Genomic DNA, 20,175 nt, shown 5'->3' on the forward strand with positions numbered 1-20,175 from the left:
AAAATCCTATACTACAACTGAGCATGGTGAGGGGTCTCCAATTCGTAAGCTCCTCCTTGCAATCCTGTTTTGGGATAAGCTGTATGACTCCACCATTGACATGAAGAGGAAGAGAATGATTAACTACACTTTCTTTCCATATTAAGAGGAGAAAGGGGCCCACCAAGTCCCAAAAGGCTTTGTGGGATTCAATTATCAACCCATCTTCCCTACGTGTCTTACCCTCTGCCCCATTACATCAACAACCCCTTTGAGTTCCTCTAAGGCCAAGGGATTCTCCAAGTAGTTGTTGTCAAAATTTTGAGCTATTTTTCTACTTACCTCTTAACACAAGATTCTTGCCCTCTCAAGAGACTTCCTCATCTGGGACAATGGAAGTGGAGAGGAGTTCCTAATAGTGCTACTGGATAATTTGCAAGTTTTCTTCAGAACTAGTAGCACAAGTTACATCCCTCTTTTTGAGGATGGGAACCTCCTCATTATCTATCTTCCTTTTGATGTGCTTGAAGGTTTCCTTTGTCAGCCTATCTATCTTCCCTACCCACCAATCTCTAAAGTAGACCTTGGTCTCATTAAGTCTTATCTACTCTTGACACTTGAGGTCCCTTTTTGCCTTCTCAAAGCGATCCTCTTAGGGGCTCGTGTCCCATGTCTAGCCAAAGGTCCAAGATTATTGAGTTTTTAATCAATCCATTCTCTAGGCTCTTATTTTGGTTCTTTGTTTTTTGGCATTCTTGAGAATTCTCTGAGTGTTGTCAATTGCCATATTCCAAGAAATAGATGATGGCTTCTTTTTAGAAAAGATACTCCTCCAAGCTACTGAAATTTGAGATTGCACACTCTTCAAGAGCAGCAACTTGGGGTTTACTTTGAACCATGAAAGGGATTTCTTCCCAAAATAGTCATAGACCAAGGAGACATGCTTATGGTCAGACAAGGAGAGAGAAAAGTGAGCCCTCAGTGAGTCCTGACCTAAGACAGGTGGAGCCCATTAGGTCTTGGGAGATATAGATTCTATGCAATCGAACTTCTCTCCTTTTATCCCCAGATTGACTATTACACCAAGTGAAATCTCCAGTGCTTAAGGAATCAACCAGATGAAGGGAGTCCTTAGCCTCTTCCCAAGTTTGTAGTTTTGCACCTTTGAGGAAAAAACTTCTACCTTGCCATTTGTCTTTTTTATCCTCAGCCATTTTAAAAGTCACCGAGTACAAAACAGTTGCCCTCAATCCCTTCCAAAGACTCCCATGTGAGTATTCTACTTTGGTAGCCATTATGGGCATAAATAGAGAATAATAATTTTATCCCTTTCAACTCATATGGCATTGATACCCATCTATATTGGGTGTCATAGATCTTTTGAAGGAGGCCCTCCTTGTAGTGTGATAGCACCCCTGTTGCAGAGCCATCCCTTCCTTCCTCATACTTAGTATAGAACCAAGTCCTCCTGTCAATTACCTTTAGTTTGGTTTCTAACAAGTGTCGAGTAACTTTGATCTCCTATTAAGCAAGAAATGTAGGAGAGAGAGCTTTGGCTCTCAGCCAAAAGCCCAGCTCTTCACCTCTCCCAGGGTCTATGAGCCCCCTGACATTGAGGGTAAAAAAAGAGATGGGCTTACTTACCATTATTTTTTTTACCTTTGCCCTAGCTTAAAGGCTTGACTTGAGATTATCTTCTTTTGTTCTGCACTATAGCAAGTGCCTTCCCTTGCACATAGAAGTCTCTCTTACCTAGAGTTAATTAAGGAAGATCCTCTTCAAAGTCACCCTCCTAAAGGAGCTCCATGACCATGGCATCCCCCTATTGATCTCATTCTCAAGACTCCTTTGACCACCTTGAGTCCACAACCACATCTTCCCTTGCACAGAGAAGTCTCTCTCCCCTAGAGTTAATTAAGGAAGTTCCTCTTCAGAGTCACCCTCCTAAAGGAGCACTATGACCATGACATCCCCCTATTGATCTCTTTCTCAAAGCTCCTTTGACCACCCTGAGTCCACAACCACATCTTCCTTTTATTGTCTTGGTTTTCTTGAATCCACTTACGAGTCTCCTCATCAACCAGAGCCTCAAAGGCATTCTTGGAGACAAAGAAAATGGGGAATTTTTCTTTTGTCTTGTCCATTGACTTTTGAGAGCTAGCTGGCCTAAACCTCATATTTGAGTAGAGATTCTGGAAGATCCTTGGCTTCCTTTGGAACCCACTTTTCGAGGCTACAATAGGAGTCTTGAGCTTGGGAATTTTTTTACAATGTGGCCAGGTGGCCGACAAAAAGACCAACAGTTGTTCGTTAAAGATACTCCCATGTTTGTTAAGAATGAATAGGGATTCAGGAAGCTCCTCTGCCAAGTCCATTTGAATACATATCTGAGGACTACCTCTAAAATTGATAAAATTCTCTTTTTCCACCCCCAAGACTTTATCCAATCTCTATAAAGGCAAGCCAGCTAATTGCATAAAGATGGAGAGAGGTTAGGGAGTTCACTGGGGTCTTAGTTGACGGTTGGTTATTAGGGGAGAAGTCTTGCAACCACCATTCAAGGTATAAAGGCTCATTCTTGTACAAAGTACCTATTGGAGTTCCTTGGCTACCATCTCAATTCTCTCAAAAAGAAAAACAAAGTAGCTCTTCATCAAGAATCTGACATTGATCACTTTCAACTCTTTCCTGAGCCAATTTGTTCTAAGTGAAGTTTCCAAAATCGCAGCCACCGCTATGGGGGAATGTGATCCAAGAAGGAAACCTACTAATGCATCCATACCAAGCCATTCAACAATCATCAAGGAGCTCATCCTCGAGGGTCATAGTTACATGCATACCTGTGTGAGCAGATGCCTATGTTCTTGAAAGTTCAGAAAGTTTTTATGCTCTTGATTGATTCTTTCCTCCGTAGTCATGTCCTATGGTATCCTCGAGGGGAGTCTGTGAGTCATTCTTTTCCATCTTGAATAAATCCAAGGTCTCTGTTGCACAAGTGGAGTGCTCATTGTCTTGCTAAGGTTCTTCCTACATGGGTGTGTTGTCTTTGTGAGGAGCCTCATGCAAGGTAGGGTTGTCTTCCTGAAGTGCCTCTTGCATGGCCACTTTGCTCTTCTTCTTATCTTTTGGAGTCTATTGTTTGAAGGCCAAGCTTTGCAATTGTTTATGGAGCTTGCAACACTAGCATCACCCCTAGTCTAATGGGAAGGGATTGAAAAACCCTTGCCTCTAATATCATCGACAGTAACTGGGCCTAGCTAGAGAAAAGATAGCCTTGCTTTTGCCTCCTTTAGCTGCATGGATACACCGGTCTCTATTTTTGAAAAGGTCTTTGTCTCATTCGAGGACGTTGCCACTGTCAAAGCTATTGCTTTTCAGTGAGGGAGGTTGGGGTTCATTCCCCTTTGATAGATGATTAGATGTGGGATTGCCAGGGGGCAGAGGAAAAGTGGAGTGGTCATCTAGATTCTCTTCCCAGGAGAAAGGAACAAGAGAAAGTCATCAAAAGCTGGGGTAAGGTCTCACCTCACCCTTGTCATCATCATGTGTGTACTTTTCTCGTAGAGCTTGGAGTTGGAGAGAGATACGGTAGAGAGTGTAGAATATGGGCTTTCCCGTCCAAGTCTCCATCCCCTACCTTCATCCTTTATACAACATTTGACATGATATTTGTTGCAACTCCATTAAGCTTATCATTATTCTTATTCATCTTAATTATGGTTAGTATGTTGAGCTTTAAGCCTCTATAAAACCCAACTTTTAGGTAAGGATTAGAGCTATAAAAGTGTATTTATCATGTTTATACACATATTATCCCATTCAGATGATTTGATCTAGTGCTCTCTATACTCTCTCTTAGAACTCTAACATACCATGTGTGGATGAGATTAGGGATTATGGTTTGGGTTTACATACACTAATTGATTAGTTTCTCTTGCTAATCCCTTGCTTTCCTCTCTCTGGAGCGATATTACAAGCAATTGACTTACATGAGGCTTACCACTTTTAGCTTAGTGAGAAGTGGTTGCACCACCCATTGATGAAAGAAACCATGTCAATGTGATGATGATTACAAGAGAAGTGGGAAGTCAAGTAGCTTGTTATATTTAATTCAAAACTTCAGTAATTTAAAAAATAACATAAAAACTACTTTAATCTCTTTTTTTTTTAAATGGATAAACGATCTTTGAGGCAATCGTTTTATGATTGTTTTCAGACTCATTTGATTGATCATGATGTATATATGGATTATACTGAGATTTTCAGTTGAGTAGTAGTTACTCCGCTTTTGAAGTAACTATGAATGTAATTATTTCACAACAATAAAATATTTCTTCTCACTAAAAAAAAAAAAAGTGAGAGAGAGAGAGAGAGAGAGAGAGAGATGCATACTTTACATTCCCTCACAATGAAAGGATGAGAGATGTATGAAAAGAAAGATAAGAATCTAGCAAGGAGTTCAAAGTAAAGGTAACAAGTGAGACTAGAATGACCTCATCAATGTTCAAGTATTGGTCTCACAAATCTTGAATCCTAGTGACATGTTCCTACATAGAGTCACCCTCATCCATGTGAACACTATCAAGCTCTCTGCACAAATATGAGACTCATTATGAGCTTGATACATATTTTCTAACATAGCCCAGGCATCTTTAACAGTTTGGCTACCTAAAATGAGGGACAATAAACCTATTGATATTAAATGAAATCAAAGGTAAGGCTTGAGCATTATGCATATCATATAGGTATCCTACCTCCTGTTCTCAAGACTAATATCTATAGATGCTTGTCCAATAAGGGCATCCTATTGTCCTTGTTGCCCACGAGCAGCATGCCACCATGACCCCCCCTTGATGATGTAAAGGACTACCTAGTGCATTAGCGGGCCTCATCACATGTAACATAACCTTAGACGCCCTTGGCAACCAACAGTTTGCGAATCAAAAACTAGAAAGAGGATAGTTGGTACCATCCAACCGATCCTCTTGGGCAAGCAATTAAAAGATATCATTTACATTTTGTTGTGCCATTCAAGCAAACAAAAGGAGGCAAAGAAATCTCAAAAAGTTCACGTGTTGTGAACACCTTGCTTAAGCAATAGAAATCACCACCAAAGCCTATACTAGGCTTGAGGATGCACCTCAAATCTGCCAAAAAAATCTCATGTTGGAATATGTGCCGCAATCTCTGAGTTCTCTCTAAAAAACTAGGCTCAACTAGGCATAAACCCAATTGAATGCTTCATTGTACCTATAAAGGCAAACCCCAGTGGCATGAGGGCTAAAAAATGCAAGCAATGGAGAGGGAAAAGAACTTTGAATGCAAGCATTAACAAACTATGTGTGTATTCTGATTATGGTCTATGCTTGCATGTTAGTATGAAGACAGAGGAGAACTTAGACCACACTAGCTTAGGGTATGTTTCCTTAATAAGCTCTAAATACACAAAGAACACAAATCAAATAAAAACTAGGAAAAAGCACAAGAAATCACACCAAAATCAAAACAAATCCCAAACTTGTACGTATTTTCACGGTGTGCCACTACTACACATCAGGCACTAGTAGAATCCATTGGAATCGAAATGAGGAGCATGATACTCAAGCATAATGATGCTTCCCAAGAACGGTGCCAAAGACATTAGCCTTGCATGAGCAAGTGTTGTCATGAGAAATTTGTCAAAACAGCATGCTCAAGTTAAGCTCAAGAGCTTCACTCTCAATCACCTCACTTTTCAAAGTTTGTAGCGCTCTTGTTTTGCTAAAGGAGCACATGCAAATACTTCACGTTCTCATAGTAGAGAGCATGCTTTTTCAACAAAGGATATGGGCCAAAGGAAAGTTCATCCAAGTTATGCTGCACATGTAGGTGGAAAAGATAAAAAGGATGCCTCAAAGCCTTTTAAAAAAGGCAACATTATTGCAAAAAGCATGGTCATCACATCAGTGAACACCCCAAGAGGCTTGGAAAAGAGAAGAAAGAGCCTGGTATGGCAGTTTTAGGCTAGGCTAATCATGTAGGTTCCGATGATATTTTTGCTATTTTGTTGATCATGATTGGGCCTTCATTACTTGCAGCTATGATGTTTCCTGGGAGTCATGCATTTTCAACCTTAATGAGACAGTTGAGACATGGTACTTTAATAGTGGTGCTTCCCACCACATCACCTCAAATAAATCTTTATTTAAAAAGTTATCTAGTGTACCAGTTGGCAAGTTAGTTTCTTGTGCCAATGATTCTTCCTCTTTAGTTAAAGGAATTGGGGAACTTTCACTCACATCTATGGATGGTTCAGACTTTTGCCTCTAAGACATTTTCTATGTCCCTAGGATTAAGAAGAATTGTCTTTCGAAGAGATTACTAGGTTATCTTTGAGGATGACAAAGGTATGGTCTGTGAGACAAGGAGAGAGATTATGCCTTTGTTTTCACCTGTACATCATGTCATAGGTTATTTCAGCTTGATGCATATGCAAAAAGATTATATTCAATTTTTGTGGCTCCTAGGTTTGGATGTGTAGATTATGGCAGCCTTATGTTATTGTAAATTTTACCTTGCAAATCTGATGGAGTGGTAGGCCGACACCCCTAGCACCATCACAACAAAATGAATGTTAGAACCATTCATTTGGCATCATCTCATGGATTGATGAAATGACGTTAGTAACTTTGAGGTTCACTCTATGATGGATTATATCAACCTATTGTACTACAACAAAGACTTATTTGTTGGAGACTTTACTTTTTTTTAAAATTATTTTTTGTTCAATCCTCCTTTGGAGAAGGAATTTTAAATGGACTTCCACCTGTGCATTTTGTGAGAAGGAGCTTAGTATTAGTGGATGATCCCCATTTGGGATTATTTAAGTGGATTGTTACTTTAGCAATGTATCAAAAGAAGTGGAATAGGAATGGATTACTCTGAATGGGCAGTGGCACGTGGTTGCATCTAGTTTATTTGAACATTTCGTTTGAAATGAAAATTTTCCATAATGAATTAGGCTAGAGTTTGTTAGGGAAAACACACACTTGTATATCCATTATAAGATAACAAAAATCTTATGACTAATGGATATACTTGATAGGTTATAGGCCTTACTTTGGCACCAAAATGATAGGATCAATTCCTCCCCTTGGTTGCTTGTCCTGTCTACTTTGATGAGCATAAAGTTATTGATGCAAACGATGCTTGGGACCAATTGAAGGTATGTGAGTATCCATATTTATGTATGATGTTATGTAAGTCTCATAGCCACAAGACCAATTGATAATGGAGAATTTTACAATTCTTATTGACTTTCATGTAAAGTCTCCAAGTATCAATGACAATCTATTTGTAAGTTTGAAGTTTTAATTTTATTGTTGAATGTATGGTTAAGGATTTTCTTTTGCTCTACTCTTTAATAATATCCTTGTCCGTCAGGTTAAAGGACTTTCACTCGATACTTTCTATAGATGTCCCTAACCAATTAGTCAAGGGGACCTTCCATGATTTACGAAAATTTTGCTACCCTTCACCAACTACTGGTTGGAGATGTGTAATACTTTTACTTACTTTCCTATTACCAAATTTGAGGTATTGCCAATCGTAACCCATGAGAATTCATAAACTTACTTGAAGGTTACTTCCTAGGCCCATTTTTACTCATTCTAATGGGAGTAGGTTTTGTTAGCTTGATTTGTAAGTTAGTCTCTTTTAAGACAGACTTGATTCTATCTAGGGTAGTAGTCCGATCCAATCCATTGTGATGCACACTATGGCCGACACACTCACATAGTCTCACAATTTTCAAGTAGCCAACTTGTAGTCTCTCTCTCTCTCTCTCTCTCTCTCTCTCTCTCTCTCTCTCTCTCTCTCTCTCTCTCTCTCTCTCTCTCTCACACACACACACACACACACACACACATGCACGCATGCACACACACACGTGCACGTGCACGCGTGCACACACACATGCAACATAATTTTGTATAAAAAAATAAGCTCACATAGATTTCACAACTCAAATGATGATATGAGTCACTTAAAAAACATGCATATTGACTCATTTAGCCATACAGTAAAGCTGATTCACATGCAATACCAATAATACCATAGTTTGTGAAGTGGAAATTGAGATTTGGTAGATCAAAATTCAAAATATTTTGTGACATGAACCGTAACTCATATAATTTCACATATGGACTCACATATTTCTTGGTAGCCACTTGGCATACACATTCATACACACAAATACAATTAGAATTGCAAATTGACCTCAAGCTAGCATACAATTTGTGTATTGCAAATAAGCCTCAAGTCCTTATGAGAATTGAAAGGTTTGTGGTGAGGTCCATGGCTCACATGTACTCATATATAGCAATATGGGTAGACACACATGTATATAAAGGTAGATAAAATATTTCATAAAGTGGGAATTGATATTGAGCCTATTTGAAAATTAAAAGGATGTTGTGATGAGATGTCTCACACACTTTCACTCATGGACTCAATAATTTCTGATATGATTTGTAGTATTTGGATTATGTATAGCACCTTGTTTGAGCCAATGGACAAGTAAGAGTCCACAATGGAGTAGTTGACAAAGGGTTGTTCTCAATGAAACTAGTGAAGGAGCTTCAATGGACCAACGAAGGAGATGCAAGGGAACAAAGAGTGCATAATGGAAGAGGTAAAAGAATTGCAAGGGGACAAAGGGTGAATTTGGGTACTTCATTCATGAAAAGTGTGCATATTTGATACAATTTCTATGGAGCCTCCATATCGTGTAATCACATTTTCAAACAAAAACTTTGTTGTGATTTTGGCATCTTCTTTTCTCACTGCTTTTTCTTTTGCCCAATTGGTGAAGTAATATGTGGCCACTTAATGTAGCCCACATGCGTTCCCTTCGTAGCTATGGTATAGTTTTGTCTATTATCAGTTCCATTCTATCTCCCATTCACCACCACTAGTTTTGTTAATATCTATAATGTGGCTTAGCCATAGCCATGGATCATCCCAACTTGCAACCAAATCCATCACAATGGCATGGAACACATTGAATTCAATGAAGATCATGTCACAGAGAACCTTTAGCAAAGTTGCATAGCCAAGCATCTCCACATCATTGACTTTGATAGTACCATATTATTAGGATCACTTCACAATTACACATCATCAAGGCAAACTTTTGGAATTGCCCTCAATTTGGATCCTCTTCTTGAATTTCATTGGTAATTTGGTGCCATGTCAGTAATCTAGATCAACATTCCAAATCCTAGCTCCCTTGATTTATCTCTTGGATACACTTATAAGAGGTACATCATATTCTAGTGTTCTTTTGTTTCGAATCCAGCTCCCACATCTTCTCAGTCCACTTCATCTCAGGATTCTTTTCTAGATCACATATTTTGGATTTCTAGGCTATAGATTTTGGAAAGTCTTATGTTTCATATTTCTCCCCATTTCAAATGTCTGAGATAGATTTTGTAGCTAGTCTATCATTCGTTTCAAATCCAAAAAGTGTAATTTTAAAATTTTTGAAGGCTACTTCTCAAATTCAAATAGCTCATTCATGTATCTCAATTCTCTAAGATATTAGGCTTGGTCTCCATGTTGGTCTTGAATTACGTTTTGGTTTGATCCTTGGATTTGCCAACTCATTTCCAACATTCACTCTTGGAACCTGGACTCTAGTTTTGTGTCATCCTATATCTTAGATTTTGCATTATACATCCTAGCTTACATACCATCAAGATGACTCTTGTACCATGTCACCCCATCTAATGCATGAGCCAGAGCTCAATGTAGTGTGGTGTAGATCTTAGATCTCAAGCTGCATACTCTGAATCCTGTATAATTGAAATTGAATTCCATGTAATCAATTCTGCCACCATGTAGGAAGTTTCAAAGGATAGGCACTTTTTGACAACTTGGCATAGCTCCAAGGCTATTGCAAAATGCTCACATCTCTACACCACCAACCTTTGTAATAATTCTATGATTCCCAACTTAGCCATCTTTTTCTCTCCTATGTTTGAATTTTCTTGCTCTTTCTCCCTCTCTCTATATTTGTGACTATGTGTTATGTTGCTCCTTGTTCCATCTTTGATCTTGAAAGTATTAGGTAGGTTCATATATTAGTAAGTAAATATATAGTGGTAGAAACAATGCACTATGCATTCATTCTTCAAATGCAAGGATGATAACTGGGAAATGAGGACTAGAGTCACTTGATAATTCCAAGTGATAATTCCAAGGTACTATGGGGGGTTATGATTTTGGACTAAGTTCTACAAAAGTAAGGCTTTCCTAGATAGTCTCATGGTGAGAAGGCTTTTTGGAAGCATCTCTTTATAGGATATGCTCTATTGTAGAATTCAAAGCTCTGCCTGCAATCTCCCTACAATGCAGAGCTTTGATATACTCCAATATTTGGTTTGAAAAATATGTCATAGTCATAAAGGTGGGTCAATGAATAGAAGGTTATTATTCACATTATTGTCCATTTGTTCTTTTACCATATATTGTTGTAGCATTTATAATTCTTCTTTGACCCTCATGAGAGCTTTATCTTTGACCTTTACTAAAAGTTCCAACTTTCTCAAAGAAAGCTTGATAGTAGAAAGCTCTCAAAATTTCAATCATCTAGACCTTGAGAGGATTGATACTAAGAAGTTAACATGTGCATTTAATTTTAGCATTGCATGATTATTCAATGCATAAAATCATTTGGTTTTGTTAACTTGATTTGTATGCAAGCTCTTCCTTTGAGATTATCCTCTTGCTTAAGAACTGCAAAAAGATATTGGTACACTATGGTGGTGCCTTGTAGTAGCGAACAGTGTGTTGATGCCTCCAAGTCATCATTGGCTTGATGCAAGAGTTAAAGTTTTTGATTTTGCAACTCTATGCTTTTTTTAAAATACTTACCAATTGTTGAGGTGAAGGCAAGCCTTATACTATTGAATTGTTGAGCTACTTTTGAATCTTGACTATCATGGCAATTGATCGTTAAGCATGCAGAGTTGGGTTATCTCTTGTTCTTGAGTATCAATTTCTGTATTGGCATTCACACTTTTGTCCTTTGATGCTTCACATTCTTGCTCGTGTGTGAACTTGATGTTTTGGATCTCTGAGAATCTGCAACTCAGTGTTGTATCAGTTGTGGCATGGATTTGATCATCTTTAAGCATCGAGCTTTCCTTGATGCGCAATCAAAGGAAATCCTTATGAATAGTGCACATAAAAATGATCATGATGCTTAAAGATGATCAAATCCATGCCACAACAGACACAACATTGAGGTGCAAAAAAGTTGCAGAGATTCGAAACATCAAGTTCATAGGCTAGAGCAAGAATGTAAAGCATCAAAGGAGAAAATTGTGAATGCCAATACATAAATTGATACTCAATAACAAGAGATAATACAACTCCACCTGCTTAATGATCAAATTGCCAGGACAGCTAAAAGCTGCTCATTAATTCAATAGTCTAAAGCTTGCCTACACCTCAATGCTTAATAAGTATAAAGAAAAATGTAGAGAGCTACAAAATCAGAAGGCAATGATTTCCAAATTGGAACTCAATTTTCGAATCAAGCCATGATGATGTGTAGGATTCAACACATCTGTTGCTACAAGGCTCCAGCACATTGTACCAAGATCTTGTTATAGTCCTTAGGCAAGAGGATCATCATGAAAGATCTAGTAGAGATGCTTGCAACTCAAGATGCTACATGTAGTATCTAGTCTTGATTGGACCAGGCCAGTGGGGACAAAGACTTTGTGCGATCTACGCCAAAAAATGGATGACTATTGTCTCTGTGCCAACATGGACTTAGGTAGAACAGAATGTGTGTGTAGAGTAGCGGCAAAGCTCCGCTTGTACTTGCATAAGGCTAGAAATAATACCTCTTAGAAATCCAACTTGCATGTTCTACATACGATTCCTACATGCAACTCCTATGTGCAAGTTCTACATGCAACTCCTACATGTGAGTTCTACATGCAAGTTCTATATGCAACTCCTACATGCAAGTTCTACATACGATTCCTACATGGAACTCCTACATGCGAGTTTTACATGCAACTCCTACATGCGAGTTCTACATGCAACTTGTACATGCGAGTTCTACATGCAACTCCTACATGCAAGTCCTACATGCGAGTTCTATGTGCAACTCTTAATGCATGTTCTACATGTGAGTTCAACTTGTAACTCCTACATGCAAGTTCTACATGTAGAGAGAGAATGTCTTATAATTCCTACATGCAGAGAGAGAAGCTCTCCAACTTGTATAAATATCCCATAATGGAATGAAGCCCACACTGTTTGGGGCATTGTGTTGAGTTCTGCTTTGGTATTCCAAGCAATTGTCTCAAGTGTCCATGCTTCCTTGCACTCCACATCCAAAAGCATGTCCTAACCTTACAACTCCTCCTCCCCTCTCCTCCAACCTTGCAACCCATCCTCTCCCTCTCCTCCTCCCTCCTCCTCCTCCCTTCTCCTCCTCCTCCTCCCTCCTCCTCCTCCCTTCTCCTCCTCCCTCCTCCTCCCTCCTCCTCCTCCCTCCTCCTCCCTCCTCCTCCTCCCCCCTCCTCCTCTTCTCCTCCTCCTCCTCCCTCTTCCTTCTCCCCTCTCCTCCTCCCTTCTCCTCCTCCTCCTCCTCCTCCTCCCTCCTCTCTCTTCTTTCCCCCATGCTCTTACAACTTCTTCCTCTCCCACTCCTATGCTCCCCCTAAACCCTTAACCTCCATGATCTACGAGGGAGACGAGTTCTCCACCATGTACATTACCTTAAACCTTGGATCCTCCTTCTAACTTGGATCCTCCTTTTAACTCGGAACCTCCTTCTAAACCTTGGAACCTCCTTCTAAACCTTGGAATCTCCTTCTAAACCTTAAACTCCTCGTAAACCCTGCAACCCCCAATGATACACGTTCCTTTTACACATGCATGCACTATGTTTGCTTACCACACTTAAGCCTACGTCTCTCACCGAAATACGACTCGAGGTCCTAAGCTACACGTATACTACAAATGGCAACTCGGATATATCTGTAGGTGACAAAAAGCCTCGGAACCCTACATACTAAGTATACCCTACTCTTCTTGCGGAAGCCGTGGGAAAGAGCCAACATTTGGTGCCACTCTCGGGGAGACTAGTGTCTCAAGTAACGAGTAAACATACGCATGTATGTGTAAAAAACAAACTACTTTGAACTTTCATGAACATATCACTCAAGAGCTAGGAGAGCTAAAGTCTTTCCAACTTAAGTAAAAAATAAAAAAATAATTCATAGCTGAAACTCTTCGTTATCGGTTTAGGAAAATGCATGTTTTCTAGAAAAACAACACCTTAAGGAATAAATCAAACCATGCGATGTTGTCAGAGTGTAGAGCTTTAAATTCTGAACATTTCTCCTTTTTACGGAAGCACATTCTAAAACAACCACCAAAAGTTATGGGCAATCAATGATTACAGGTTCTAAATGCCATAACCCAAAAGAAAAATTAAAACCACCTCCCTAGTCAAACGTGGACAAATTCAAAGTTGCACATGTATTTGACTACTCAAAAGTGGTTAAATTCAAAGGTACACATGTGTTTGACTAAATCCACAAGTCCCCCTCCTTCCCTATAAAAGGGCACGCATCCCTCTCATACTTTTTCTTCCATATCTTGCCTCCATCCTCTTCCCGATTCCGAGTCCTACGCAAGACACTCCTCCCTCTCCATCGACCACCACCCTACTCCCATCCTCACATTGTGAGTTACTTCGAGCCCATCTCACAGCAATAACCTAGCCATCCACCCACCATCCATTGGTCCTCAACAATCCCGTTACATCGAGAAAGACTTGGAGAGCATTCAGGTTCAGAAAAAATGCCGCCACTAAAGAGGATGCACAGAAAGAGTCCACCGCCTCAACCACGAGACCCCCTTTAGAGTTCACATCCATCTACTTCCTCTCAACCACCGTGACCACGTGCATTTGTGGTCCAGACTGATAGCTCTGAAGAGGATTCAGTGCATGACCATGGAGAACAAATGCCACCCCAGTCACCACCGACCTACACAACCATTGACGGGGCCCAGTCACACTGAAACTTGTTTGGCCACCTACATCGACTTATGCTCTTTCCCATGAAGCAACATCTTACTTAGAGCAAAGGGGTCTAGGCAGTTTGCATGAGAGCCTAAAATCCTTGGAGGACTGTCCTACAATGACCACATACATCAGGGACTTTCTCCATTCTTACCACTCCAACAATGAATGCCCTAATAGCTCTCCTATGGGAATTTAAGGATTGCATGGCCTAGAAGTACACGGACATGAAAGGAGTACCAGCCGTAGTAGTACAGCATACAATCCCCTTGATGGATGATGCCATGCTAGTACAACAATGCCCCTATCCTATGAATCCTAAATACGCACTTATAGTGAGGAAAGAAATCTAGAAACTCATAGATGCATGATTCATCTACGAGATCGAGCATACAGACTAAATATCACCCATTGTGATAGTCCTAAAGAAGAATGGAAAATTCAGAGTATGCGTGGATTTGAAGAAGGTTAATGTGGCCACGAGATATGACCACTACCCCTTGCCATTCACGAAACATGTTCTAGAAAGGGTAGCCGGAAAGGAAGCATATAGCTTCCTAGATGGGTTTTTGGGTTACAACCAAGTCTCAATCACCCCCCAAGATCAACATAAGACCACCTTTGCAACCGAATGGGGAGTTTATGTAGCCACAGTTATGATCTTTTGAAACCCTCAAGCTAGCTCTAGCCACCGCCCAGTACTGAGGTCTCCCGATTGGAATTTAATATTCCACATCCATATTGATGCCTCTAACTTTACCATTGGATGTGTGTTAGCTTAGCCCGAGGAGCATAATTTGGATTACCCGGTATACTTTGCAAGCCGTCATCACTAGAACCGGCCATCAATGCCATGCTAGTCGATGAGCCACAAGGGGAGCTAATGCTAGATCAACAGTATGACTATTGTACACAAGTGACTAAAATACCATTGGAACAACCTCCCACAAGTACTACAGAATCATCAGGATGGCTCAATGAGCACCACTTGTATCAGTAGTATCACGAGTCCTCATCACCGTCTTTCATTCTCCAGCATCAAGCTAGCCAAATGATCCAAATGTCAGAACTATTCACTAGTGTGGCCAAGGAAGAATATGCAAGAGAATTGGACAGACAGACTATAACAGAAATCGAAGACCAATTCTAGGCAATTGCCATAGGGGTCAAGGCACTTCGGGTGCAGATAGATGAGAAGGAGATAGAAGAAGTGCGCATGAACCAAGCTCTCCGAGCTCATGAGAAGGCAGTGAGGGATGTGACCTCCAACCTCCAACAAAGTTAAACACAGCTGACAGCAGAGTAGTACAAACAACGACAATCCTACAGACCTACTATAACTCCTTGACATGCGCACATGCTCAACAGACGGAGGTAGTGGCACAAGCTCGACTCACTCTAATTCATAAAGAAGAAGAGCTCCAAGATTGCAAAGATAATCTTGAAGGCATGAAACAACCTTTGGCAGTACGTGCCTTCAACATCGACGAGCTTACAGGGGAATGCAAAATCTTAAAGGACCAACTTGCTACCGCTAAAGAGGCTAGCACTTCACAAGCACAAGTCTTGGACCAATGGTCCAATACCACTAAAGACATTCCTCAACAGGCAAAGGTCACCTTGCAAATGAGAAAGCTTAAGGAGGCATATACAACCATCTACCATAAATACAAAGAAAATTTGAATGAGATGTTCTCCCAAATGATAATCATCTCCAAGCTTGAACTCCAATTGCTAGTGCACAACAATGAGGCAATGGAAGACAACACCAATGAAGCCCTACTACAATGCACAACGGTGGTGTACTAAGAGCTTGTGGATGCTCTACAAGTGGAAGATCACCTCAACGCACGCGTGCTTATCCAATGGAAGCAACTCCAAATCACGATCATATCTGCTCATCCAACAATCAAATGGGAACATTCCATAGGGACCAAAACTCTATGCATAATTTTCCAAGACTTGTTCGAAGATGAGAAAAATATCTTCTGCATGTCTACACATGCCGGGTTTATAGCACTTAGGACATATGCTTTCATTGCATATGTATGCCTCATGGGTAGTCCTCCCCTCATGGTTATTACTGGTTTGTTGCCACTGCTACAAAGGCCATCACTATTATTTGCAAGGCATGGTTAGACATAACCGACATCCCACCCATGCACTTGATGATCCCATCGCACCAGCAAAAAGAAGTGTCAGAAGATGACAAGGCCTATCTTACATCCAACTTCCCATATCTAACCACTCTCTCTACGAACCTCATAACCTCACTTACCCTTGCTGCCACCACCCTCTTAACCTTCCCCGAGCTCCAACCTAACATCTATTCCCTCCATCATCTCTTTGCTCATGCCTCTCACCATTTTCAACTAACCCAACAGTCACAAACTTATGAGCCCCTCACACCTAGCTTCTTCCCTTCCCTTGCTAATCCTACCCTTGAGGATTACCAAGCTACTCAAACCATTTGCCCAGTTCTTCCCCCCCTCCCCTTTGCTCCCCCTTCCACAACTAACACTCTTCCATATTTCTCCCCCATGTCCCCAGATTCTCTCCGTGCCTCGTCATCACTTTTGACACTACTTGTGCTTCCATCAGTAGAAAATGACACAGTATTTGATTTTGAATATCAAGATTCGGATAATCCAATTCGTACTCCCATGCCAAGTTCCAATGATGGGTATGATTTTGATGAGATACCACTTCCCAGTAACCCCATCAAGGAATTTTGGAGCAAATATCCTGATATGAAAACTCGAGGTGGATGGACCCTGGACAACTTTCTTACCAACCTTCGTCAGCGTCAAATTAGTGAAGGTTGGATAAGCAAGTTGGATCCACAACCTGATTGGCGCCATCCCAAGCTCTTTTATGTAATCTTCTTGAAAGAGTACCTACATGCACCTCCATGTCTCAGAACCCATCCCAAGTTCTATGCAGTTCCACGACGTAAAAAATGGAAAGCCAACATACACACTTTGGATGAAGATCACACCATTAATTGGCCAATGATCGAACCATACTCTGGTGTAGAATGGAATATCCAAGGCACAATGATCCAAGCACTTTAGCAGCATGAGCAAATAATGCACGGCAGTCGAAAACAAAAAATGGATTTTATTTTATTTTTTTGTCTTGTAAGATGGATGGAAATAAGTAGATGATACATTACTCAGACCACATTCATCAACGAAAGCTGTCGTCAAACGACACACAAAATGGGATAAAAAGGACAAAATTTCCTATCACTTGATGAAGCAAAATGTATAAGATATAATGCTTGGACAACTAAATATAGTGTACACATCAAAGGAATTATGGGATATGTTTGCAACCATTATGGATCAAAGAATACTTATAGGATTTTGGCATTTAAAAATCACTTCAATCAAATCTAGGCATTTGCAACCCCCACCAGTAGAGATAGAGACGGGATAGATCAACAAAGATAAAGGTAGTTGAATAAAATAGGATTTGAGGCAGTTATCAATAGCAACGTTCAAGTGGACGTTCAAGTGGAAACTATCAAAACAGAGAAAATAATTCAAGTAGAGGGATTACAAAAGTAGAGGAAATAATTCAAGTAGAGGGATTACCAAAGTAGAGGAAATATATCAAGAAATGTATCAATCATGTTGTGGAACTACTATCACAAATTTGGGCATTATGAAACAGATTGTAGAAGGAAATAATATGACCCAAGTGTAGAGGAAGATTTAATGGGCAAAGCCATAATCATTGTGCAAGTTAACAAGGTGAAACTTATGGAAAAGATAACAGCAAAAAACCTATTCATTGTCATTGAAAGTATGGTAGAAATGCAACCCGTTCTAGAATCAAAAGGTGAACATAGTTGCAATGCCTATAATACACAAGAAAATGCTTAGGACCCATGGCGTATTGATAGTGGAGCATTATCTTTAACAAGATGAAACCTTTGTAAGTGTCAAAGAATGTGATTTACATAGCTAATGATATGCCAAATCCTATTCAAAGAAATAGGAAAGTATCCATACATAATTTTACATGACATAAAGTATTGATAAATGATGTATTGTCCATTCTTAATTTTAGGAAGAATCTCTTATTAGTTGGACAAATGAGACTGAAAATTATAGAGTTATCTTTGACATATATGAATGCATAATCAAAGATAAATCCAAACTATATCAAATTGTTGCAAAACTGATGCTAGCAGAGCATCACATCTTTGTGCAATGTCAATTGAGTATGAACTAACGCAACTCTTAGAATTATTGCATAAAAGATATGGACATGTCAACTTTAGAAGTCTCAGACATCAAATATAGCAATTGAAATTCCAAGGATAATATTTCTAGGAAAAGATGTTGCTCCGGAAAGCAAGCTAGAGCCCACTTTGGTAGAAGCACAACTTGAGCAAGAGATACTCTTTTTATTGATATAATATAGTTTTCAGGATCATGCACAAATGAAAAGTGTAAATGGATCACTTTATTATGTAACATTCATTATTGACTATAGTAGATGTTGTTGGGTCTACTTAGGGGGGAGCACCAAATTGGCATAAAAATCAAAGTACTCATATCAAATAGAATATGTGAATACATGTCCACAACGTCCATGATCTTTTTGTCCACAACGTCCATGATCTTTTGCAAAGATCATGGAATTAGAAGATGATTTACTTTTTCTAATGCAACACAAGATAATGTGGCTGCAAAAAGAAAGAACATAACATTAGTAGAAAGTGTTAGAGAAATGCTCAATGAAAAACATATGCTAAGACAGTATTGGCTGGAAGCCACTAATAGAGCCAATTACTTGTTCAATAGGCTATGTATTGAGATTCTATAGGCAAAAAACTTAGGTATGGTTATAAGCAAAAAATTGGGCATCTTAAAATTATTGGATGCATTGCATATACTCAGATACATGATGATTGTAGAAGGAAACTAAATGTGAAAGCGGTTAGAGCGAAGAAAGCAAAGCCAATAAGCTTTATGTTCGAGTTAGTAAGAAATCTAGAATCTCTAGAGGTGTAGTGTTTGATGAGAATTAAGAATGGAAAACATCCACATCATAAGAAATTAGAGTAACCAGAAAAGAAGACATTGATGAACAACTAGAATAAGTAGAAGAACAAGAACAACAATAACAACTTAGAAGATCCACCAAAGAAACGAAACACTTAGTCAAATAGACTTATGTTAAAAAAGGAAAACTATACATGTTGAAAGCACAAATTATGCTCTCATGACAACTATTATGCAAACGAAAGAGCCAATGTAGTATTTAGAAGCATCTTAGTAGCTAAAATAGCATAAAGTAATGAATGAGGAAATTAATGTTGTGTATAGAAACAACACTTCATAATTGTGTAATTATTCACCACAAAAGAAGGCAATTACATGTAATGGGGTTACAAAGCTAAGTATAAGCTAAATGGTAGCATTGAAAGACACAAAGGAAGACTTGTTGAAAAAGGATTTGCACAATAGTATGGACTAGCAGCGAAGAAGTTGCCTTTTGGGGTGCTCGTCTAAAGTTGATGTGCTAACTTTGGATCTTAACTCATTTCTAAAATAAAAATCGTGGCAGGCACTGCTTCCGGCACCCGTGTCTTGTGTTGATTTTGAGGCTAGTTACACACTGCCACCCCCCGCCCAAGTTGTGTCCAGTTTGTGAACAGTAGGAGAAATGCAGTCGTCCACTACTTGGTTACACACCGCCGCTGGGAGGAGAAGTTGCTGTGGATCAAATGATTGTATGATCATTGATATATCACCCCTTGTCACCCTTGTGCAGTCAAAGCTGATTGGGGGAGCTCCCTTGTGGAGTCAGTTGGGCAATGGAGCTCCGCCGCCTAGTTAAAAAGGAAAACAGGGCAGGAGGAGCATTGAATGCTCCCTCAAAATCAAAATTGTCCCATGTCTAGTGTGTAAGCTTGCTCCACCCACCACTCCCAAATTAATTCATTGATTGGTGCATTTTTTTACAACTGGGCGTCCGTTGCTCCAGCTTGAGAGCTTTCTGTCTCTTGTTAGCACTGCCTTCCAAGCAGCGCTCTAGTTACACTTTTGTTAAGAAGTGTCCCACCCACTTTGTTGCCAAGTGGGCCC

The sequence above is a fragment of the Dipteris shenzhenensis genome, chromosome 9 (assembly GCF_047967505.1).
Source record: "Dipteris shenzhenensis isolate YYH24624 ecotype China chromosome 9, Dip_SZ_1.0, whole genome shotgun sequence".
In the NCBI taxonomy this organism is placed as follows: Eukaryota; Viridiplantae; Streptophyta; class Polypodiopsida; order Gleicheniales; family Dipteridaceae; genus Dipteris; species Dipteris shenzhenensis.